Source organism: Coregonus clupeaformis, chromosome 34, assembly GCF_020615455.1.
Source record: "Coregonus clupeaformis isolate EN_2021a chromosome 34, ASM2061545v1, whole genome shotgun sequence".
NCBI classification, from domain to species: domain Eukaryota; kingdom Metazoa; phylum Chordata; class Actinopteri; order Salmoniformes; family Salmonidae; genus Coregonus; species Coregonus clupeaformis.
Window position 1 is genome coordinate 6,501,195 of NC_059225.1, and position 8,497 is coordinate 6,509,691.

Genomic DNA, 8,497 nt, shown 5'->3' on the forward strand with positions numbered 1-8,497 from the left:
TTAAAACGTATTGAGCGTAATCCCATGACTCTGGATCCGAAGGTCACATGTTCAATCCCAGTGGTATTTTTTGGTTTGAACCCTATACCAAACCTTAACCCTTAACTTAAAAACACTTAAACATTTGATATTTGGCTGAGCAGGAGTAGCAACCCAGGGTGTCAAAAACACTTTGAAATGTGATGTTTTGGAGCAACTAAAAAATGTGACGTTTGGAGAAACATGGCTAAACCTCAGAATCTAAAGTAAACTGGTAAAACTGTGAGATTGTGTTGACCAAACGTGTGTGTGTGTTGACATGGTTAAAGAGTGTGCCTGTCACAACAAGTGAACCTCCACACTGTTTATCCCTTAGCAGACCCTGCAGGCTTTTGGGATGAGGGGGAGGGGAGAGGGATAGGGGAGGGCTGTTGCCCCCTGTGCAGTCAGCCCTAACCGCCACTGGAGCGATCTAATATCGCTTGATGGAGGTGGGGATGGTGGACAGGGAGGGAATGCTTCAATAGTTGCCAGAGTGGACTCATCGTGACCAGTTGACCCCCTGCCGGGCTCCTGACGGGAGACTCTGACATAGACTTACACACCCTGAGCCATGAAACAGAGAAAAATCTCAGTCACAGGTGCTAAAATGAGTGCAAAAGAAGAGAGAGGAGTTGCAAGATTGAAGAGTAGTCTTTCAAAATAAGAGACATTGTAAAAGTGTCTGTAACACTGCATTATGAAGTGAATGAGTCTATACCAGCCAAACAGGAGCCTGGCTTATGGCTGTGAACACAGTGTTGGTGCGTGGTTGATTGCTGTGAACACAGTGTTGGAGCATGGTTGATTGCTGTGAACACAGTGTAGGTGCGTGGTTGATTACTGTGAACACAGTGTAGGTGCGTGGTTGATTACTGTGAACACAGTGTAGGTGCATGGTTGATTGCTGTGAACACAGTGTAGGAGCATGGTTTATGGCTGTGAACACAGTGTAGGTGCGTGGTTGATTGCTGTGAATACAGTGTAGGTGCATGGTTGATTGCTGTGAACACAGTGTTGGTGCATGGTTGATTGCTGTGAACACAGTGTAGGTGCGTGGCTTATGGCTGTGAACACAGTGTAGGAGCGTGGTTTATGGCTGTGAACACAGTGTAGGTGCATGGTTGATTGCTGTGAACACAGTGTAGGTGCGTGGTTGATTGCTGTGAACACAGTGTAGGTGCATGGTTGATTGTTGTGAACACAGTGTTGGAGCATGGTTTATGGCTGTGAACACAGTGTAGGTGCATGGTTGATTGCTGTGAACACAGTGTAGGTGCATGGTTGATTGTTGTGAACACAGTGTAGGAGCATGGTTTATGGCTGTGAACACAGTGTAGGTGCGTGGTTGATTGCTGTGAACACAGTGTGTTTGTGAGAGGCCCAACTCAACTGGAGCTAGTCCTCGTCTGCTATAATCCCTGAACCACAGTGTGATCAGATCATTGTTTGAGATCTAATTAGGCACACCAAAGTGCTAATGAGTGTTTCTAAAACAAAGAGTTATGACACTATTCATGACCTAACCAACCCCTGCCCCCCCCATATACTCTACTAAAGAGCTATGCCAATAGGCTATAAGGTACCATGAGTTGTAATGAACTGTATTGTGAATACAAATAGACCTAAACTGAGTGTACAAAACATTAGGAACTGCTCTTAACATTACATAGACTGACCAGGTGAATCCAGGTGAAAGCTATGATCCCTTATTGATGTCACTTGTTAAATCCACTTCAATCAGTATAGATCCGGGGTCTCCAACCTTTTCTAGCGTGTGAGCTACACATTTATTTTTCCCAGCTTTCAAATAGTCACATTCTTCTCTTCTCCTCTCCCTTAGTGTACAAGAGAAAGTAACGCACTGTTTTCTGTCAATATACCTGGTAAAATATTGGTTAATAAACAACTCTAAGGGGGCCCTATAAAATCAGTGATTTTATTTCCCAAATTATGTTTTATAATTTCCCAAATTGTGTTCTCAGTAAAGAAATGTTTACAGTTTTTTTTGTTTTTTTTTATTCTTAAAATTACAATTGTTCATAGAGAAACAACGATGTTGGATGTTCTGAGTCCATGTCGTTGCTTAAATCACATCAGAAGACACTTTTTCTTTGGTCTGGAAGAAAACTAACACATTTAGATTTTTGATTGTAATTCCCCTTTAATTGGGCGTCTGGCCCTTTAATTGGGCGTATGTCCCTTTAATTGGGCGTCTGGCCCTTTAATTGGGTGTATGGCCCTTTAATTGGGCGTCTGGCCCTTTAATTGGGCGTATGGCCCTTTAATTGGGCGTCTGGCCCTTTAATTGGGCGTATGGCCCTTTAATTGGGCGTATGGCCCTTTAATTGTGCATCTGGCGAGTGAGGAATGTGCAGTCTAATGTGCCGGTCTAGCGATGGTTCTGTACTGCTGCTCATTACATGGCAAATAACAAATAATAGATAATGACATACTTCCTCATGACATACTTCCTCATGATATACTTCCTCATGATATACTTCCTCATGACATACTTCCTCATGACATACTTCCTCATGACATACTTCCTCATGATATACTTCCTCATGACATACTTCCTCATGATATACTTCCTCATGACATACTTCCTCATGATATACTTCCTCATGACATACTTCCTCATGACATACTTCCTCATGACATACTTCCTCATGACATACTTCCTCATGACATACTTCCTCATGACATACTTCCTCATGATATACTTCCTCATGACATACTTCCTCATGATATACTTCCTCATGACATACTTCCTCATGATATACTTCCTCATGACACACTTCCTCATGACATACTTCCTCATGACATACTTCCTCATGATATACTTCCTCATGAATGACATACTTCCTCATGACATACTTCCTCATGACATACTTCCTCATGATATACTTCCTCATGACACACTTCCTCATGACATACTTCCTCATGACATACTTCCTCATGATATACTTCCTCATGATATACTTCCTCATGACATACTTCCTCATGACATACTTCCTCATGATATACTTCCTCATGACATACTTCCTCATGATATACTTCCTCATGACATACTTCCTCATGATATACTTCCTCATGACACACTTCCTCATGACATACTTCCTCATGACATACTTCCTCATGATATACTTCCTCATGAATGACATACTTCCTCATGACATACTTCCTCATGACATACTTCCTCATGATATACTTCCTCATGACACACTTCCTCATGACATACTTCCTCATGACATACTTCCTCATGATATACTTCCTCATGATATACTTCCTCATGACATACTTCCTCATGACATACTTCCTCATGACATACTTCCTCATGACATACTTCCTCATGATATACTTCCTCATGATATACTTCCTCATGACATACTTCCTCATGACATACTTCCTCATGAATGACATACTTCCTCATGACATACTTCCTCATGATATACTTCCTCATGACATACTTCCTCATGACATACTTCCTCATGACATACTTCCTCATGACATACTTCCTCATGACATACTTCCTCATGACATACTTCCTCATGACACACTTCCTCATGACATACTTCCTCATGACATACTTCCTCATGACATACTTCCTCATGACATACTTCCTCATGACATACTTCCTCATGACACACTTCCTCATGACACACTTCCTCATGACATACTTCCTCATGACATACTTCCTCATGACATACTTCCTCATGACATACTTCCTCATGACATACTTCTGCCAGGTAAGCCTACTTTGCAGTTAACATGAGAAGGTTTTTTGGAAAGTATTTCTGTCAACCCACAAGACGGTTATCACATCAACTGGATACACACGGAGTGATGGACAAACGCGCTCACCACACAGACAGACAGGGGCAACATTGCTGGAAATTAATAGGCAGATATTGTGTTAGGTTTGGCTTGTTTAGCCAATAGTGGCTAACCAGGGGTGGGATAATGTCAATGTAGCGTTGGTTAGATAGTAGCTGGTACTTGTGAGATTTGTTTATGACAGTTTGCGATGGAACACGTGAAAATTGCATGAATTGTTTGGCGAGGAGACAGGTTAAAGAAGGATTTTTAAGCCTTGAGACAGTTGAGACATGGTTTGTGTATGTGTGCCATTCAGAGGGTGAATGGGCAGGACAAAATAGTTAAGTGCCTTTGAACGGGGTATGGTAGTAGGTGCCAGGCGCACCGGTTTGTGTCACAAACTGAAACGTTGCTGGGTTTTTCACGCTTAACAGTTTCCCGTGTGTATCAAGAATGGTCCACCACCCAAAGGACATCCAGCCAACTTGACACAACTGTGGGAAGCGTTGGAGTCAACATGGGCCAGCATCCCTGTGGAACACTTTCGACACCTTGTAGAGATTATGCCCTGACGAATTGAGGCTGTTCTGAGGGCAAAAGGGGGCTATGCAACTCAATATTAGGAAGGTGTTCTTAATGTTTTGTACACTCAGAGTATATATACACACACACACACACACACACACACACACACACACACACACACGTACACACGCACACACACACCCACACACGTACACACACACACACCCACACACACACCCACACCCACACCCACACACGTACACACACACACACCCACACACACACCCACACCCACACCCACACACACACACACACACACACACACACACACACACACACACACACACACACACACACACACACACACGCACACGCACACATACCTCCAGAGAGGAACTCAGTGATGCTAAGGGTAACGTGTCCGACTGCCACAACACAAGCCATTGGCAATAATATGTCGCCTCTTGGTGTATGACTCGAAAAATGACTTGATGGGGCAGCGAAAGAATGCCAGTGAGTTTTCCCTCTCTCTCTCTCTCTCTCTCTCTCTCTCTCTCTCTCTCTCTCTCTCTCTCTCTCTCTCTCTCTCTCTCTCTCTCTCTCTCTCTCTCTCTCTCTCTCTCTCTCTCTCTCTCTCTCTCTCCCCGACGGCTGCCACGGTGACTCTAAATACCAGGAACAGCTGTTTTTCACTGTGCCGTGACCTTTTGCACTGACGCTATGATCTGATGAAATGTGAGGAGGAAAACAATGATATCTGTGTGAAGTGAAACAAAGGCGCCCCTCCACCCCCCGTCTCTCTCACTCCCTATCTCTTTCTATTTCTGGTAATGCATTTATTTATAGGAGCCATGAGGGTATTTGGACTTAGAATTTGAAATGTTTTCTGAAATGTTCTCTCTCTCTCTCTCTCTCTCTCTCTCTCTCTCTCTCTCTCTCTCTCTCTCTCTCTCTCTCTCTCTCACTCTCTCTCTTTCTCTCTCTCTCTGACTCTCTCTCTCTCTCTCTCTCTCTCTCTGTCTCTCTCGCTCTCTCGCTCTCTCTCTCTCACTCTCTCTCTCTCTCTCTCTCTCTCTCTCTCCATATGAAAGGGATTCTGGCATTTGGTTTAGAGATATGATACCAGAGGACTTGGGTGGAGTACTGAATCATGAACACAGTAACAGCTATGTCTATGAACCATCTGTGTGTAATGTATTGTAAAGCGTTATGAGCTGTTATAAATGCTTATAGCAAGTCTTATTAACACACTGGTGAACTACATAAAGGCTCTACTGGTGGTCCAAACATACATTGACCGGCCAGTTTATTAAGAACACTATACCCATCTAGTACCTTTGCCACCAGAACAGCCTGAATTCTTCGGGGGCATGGAAATGTTGCTCAATTAGTATCAAGGGACCTAACGTGTTTTTAGCTGATAGGAGCGGAACCCGGTGTGGTCATCTGCTGCAGTACCCCATCCGTGACAAGGACCGGCAAGTTGTGCGTTCTGAGATGCCGTTCTGCACACCATTGTTGTACTGCGACGTTATTTGCCTGTTTGTGGCCCGCCTGTTAGCTTGCACGATTCTTGCCATTTTCCTTCGACCTCTCATCAACGAGCTGTTTTCGCCCACAGGACTGCCGCTGACTGGATGTTTTTTGTTTGTCGCACCATTCTCGGTAAACCCTAGACACTGTCGGGCGTGAAAAGCCCAGGAGGCCGGCCATTTCTGAGATACTGGATCCGGCGCGCCTGGCACTGACGATCATACGATGCTCAAAGTCGCTTAGTCACTTGTTTTGCCCATTCTAATGTTCAATCAAACAATAACTGAATCCCTCGATGCCTGTCTGCCTGCTTTATATAGCAAGCCATGGCTACGTGACTCACTGTTGGAGCGATCCATTGTCGTGTACCTAATATTTTAATTTCTTTAATACATTTTTATTGATTTATTCAGGGTAGCCCAATTGAGACCAGGGTCTCATTCACAATGAACGGGGGGTGTACCTAATAAACGGGCCACTGAGTGTATATCTTCCTTGTGAATACTTCAAAAGTTTCCTTCCTTACGACAAGACATTTACTAATACATATACACCATTTCCTATATCCACTATGCGTTACAGAATAATAATATATATTCGTGCCAGAATGCAAGGGTAGCTTGTCACGCACAGGCCTGCTGTTTTTGCTGAGCAGTGCTTGGTTACAGCATCGCTGGTCGCTGGGGGAGTGGGAGTGGAAGTGCATTTGCTGGGCCAGCTCAGCAGGCTGACAGTTCCAGGAGTGTGCCGTTTTAACCTGTCAAACACTGTCTTCATCCACACCACTACACACACACTGTCTTCATCCACACCACTACACACACACTCTTCATCCACACCCCTACACACACACTGTCTTCATCCACACCACTACACACACACTGTCTTCATCCACAACCCTACACCACACTGTCTTCATCCACACCACTACACCACACTGTCTTCATCCACACCACTACACACACACTGTCTTCATCCACACCACTACACACACACTGTCTTCATCCACACCACTACACCACACTGTCTTCATCCAAACCACTACACCACACTGTCTTCATCCACACCACTACACCACACTGTCTTCATCCACATCACACACTGTCTTCATCCACACCACTACACACACACTGTCTTCATCCACACCACTACACCACACTGTCTTCATCCACACCACTACACCACACTGTCTTCATCCACACCACTACACACACACTGTCTTCATCCACACCACTACACACACACTGTCTTCATCCACACCACTACACCACACACTGTCTTCATCCACACCCCTACACACACACTGTCTTCATCCACATCACTACACCACACTGTCTTCATCCACACCACTACACCACACTGTCTTCATCCACATCACACACTGTCTTCATCCACACCACTACACCACACTGTCTTCATCCAAACCACTACACCACACTGTCTTCATCCACACCACTACACCACACTGTCTTCATCCACACCACTACACCACACTGTCTTCATCCAAACCACTACACCACACTGTCTTCATCCACACCACTACACCACACTGTCTTCATCCACATCACACACTGTCTTCATCCACACCACTACACCACACTGTCTTCATCCACACCACTACACCACACTGTCTTCATCCACACCACACACTGTCTTCATCCACACCACACACTGTCTTCATCCACACCACTACACACACACTGTCTTCATCCACACCACTACACCACACTGTCTTCATCCACACCACTACACCACACACTGTCTTCATCCACACCCCTACACACACACTGTCTTCATCCACACCACTACACACACACTGTCTTCATCCACACCACTACACACACACTGTCTTCATCCACACCACTACACACACACTGTCTTCATCCACACCACTACACCAGAGGGGGACGAGAGCCTCTATTTATCTATACACATACACACACACCGTTTACGGAAGCACGCACACATACACACACGTCTCCGAGCAGTACCTGTATACATTAGTACGTTAGCAGTGAGCGTGCACAATAAACAGAGAATGCCAGTGAAGTGATCTCATCCTGTAAGGATCTGGCTCATCACTGAGAGAGAGAGATGGCTTCCATCACCTCACAATTACCAGGGTGGGTCTCCTGGAATCTATGAGCAGGTTCTTTGTTATTGTTATTCACTGGGCATGTGGAGGATCAGTAGTCAGTTGATTTGAATAAACGTTATTGGTCATATTTAGGTAACATTTTGAATGTTTTTTGTGGTTTTAACGTTTTTATCTACACACAAAATCAAATGCAATGTTGCGCCTTCTAATTTGACCTTTTTTTTAAAGTGACACCTAGGTGTCAAGGGTGTCAGTTGTTAACGGTAGAAGCTAGATTATTTCAGATGAGTTCCTTGTGGGTCTGCGGCTTCGTTGCATTGTGTCATGGACCTTTTCTGTATTGTTCTTGGAGCCACATGTTGTCATCCAGACGTTTCCTTCTAAATGAATTCATCGACGTGTAGCCGTCAAGGCTTCACAACTCAAATAATGCGACGGCCATTTTGAGATTACACCACACAGCCCTGGAGTTTGCTTTTCAATATAGCGGTTAAATATGCC

At 44.5% G+C, this 8,497-nt stretch overlaps 1 protein-coding gene across 1 annotated transcript in view; it reads left to right on the forward strand.

Moving 5' to 3' along the window:
* The window catches only part of LOC121549730, a 146,374-nt gene that overhangs the window by 103,489 nt on the left and 34,388 nt on the right, over positions 1–8,497 (forward strand). The window lies entirely within an intron of this gene.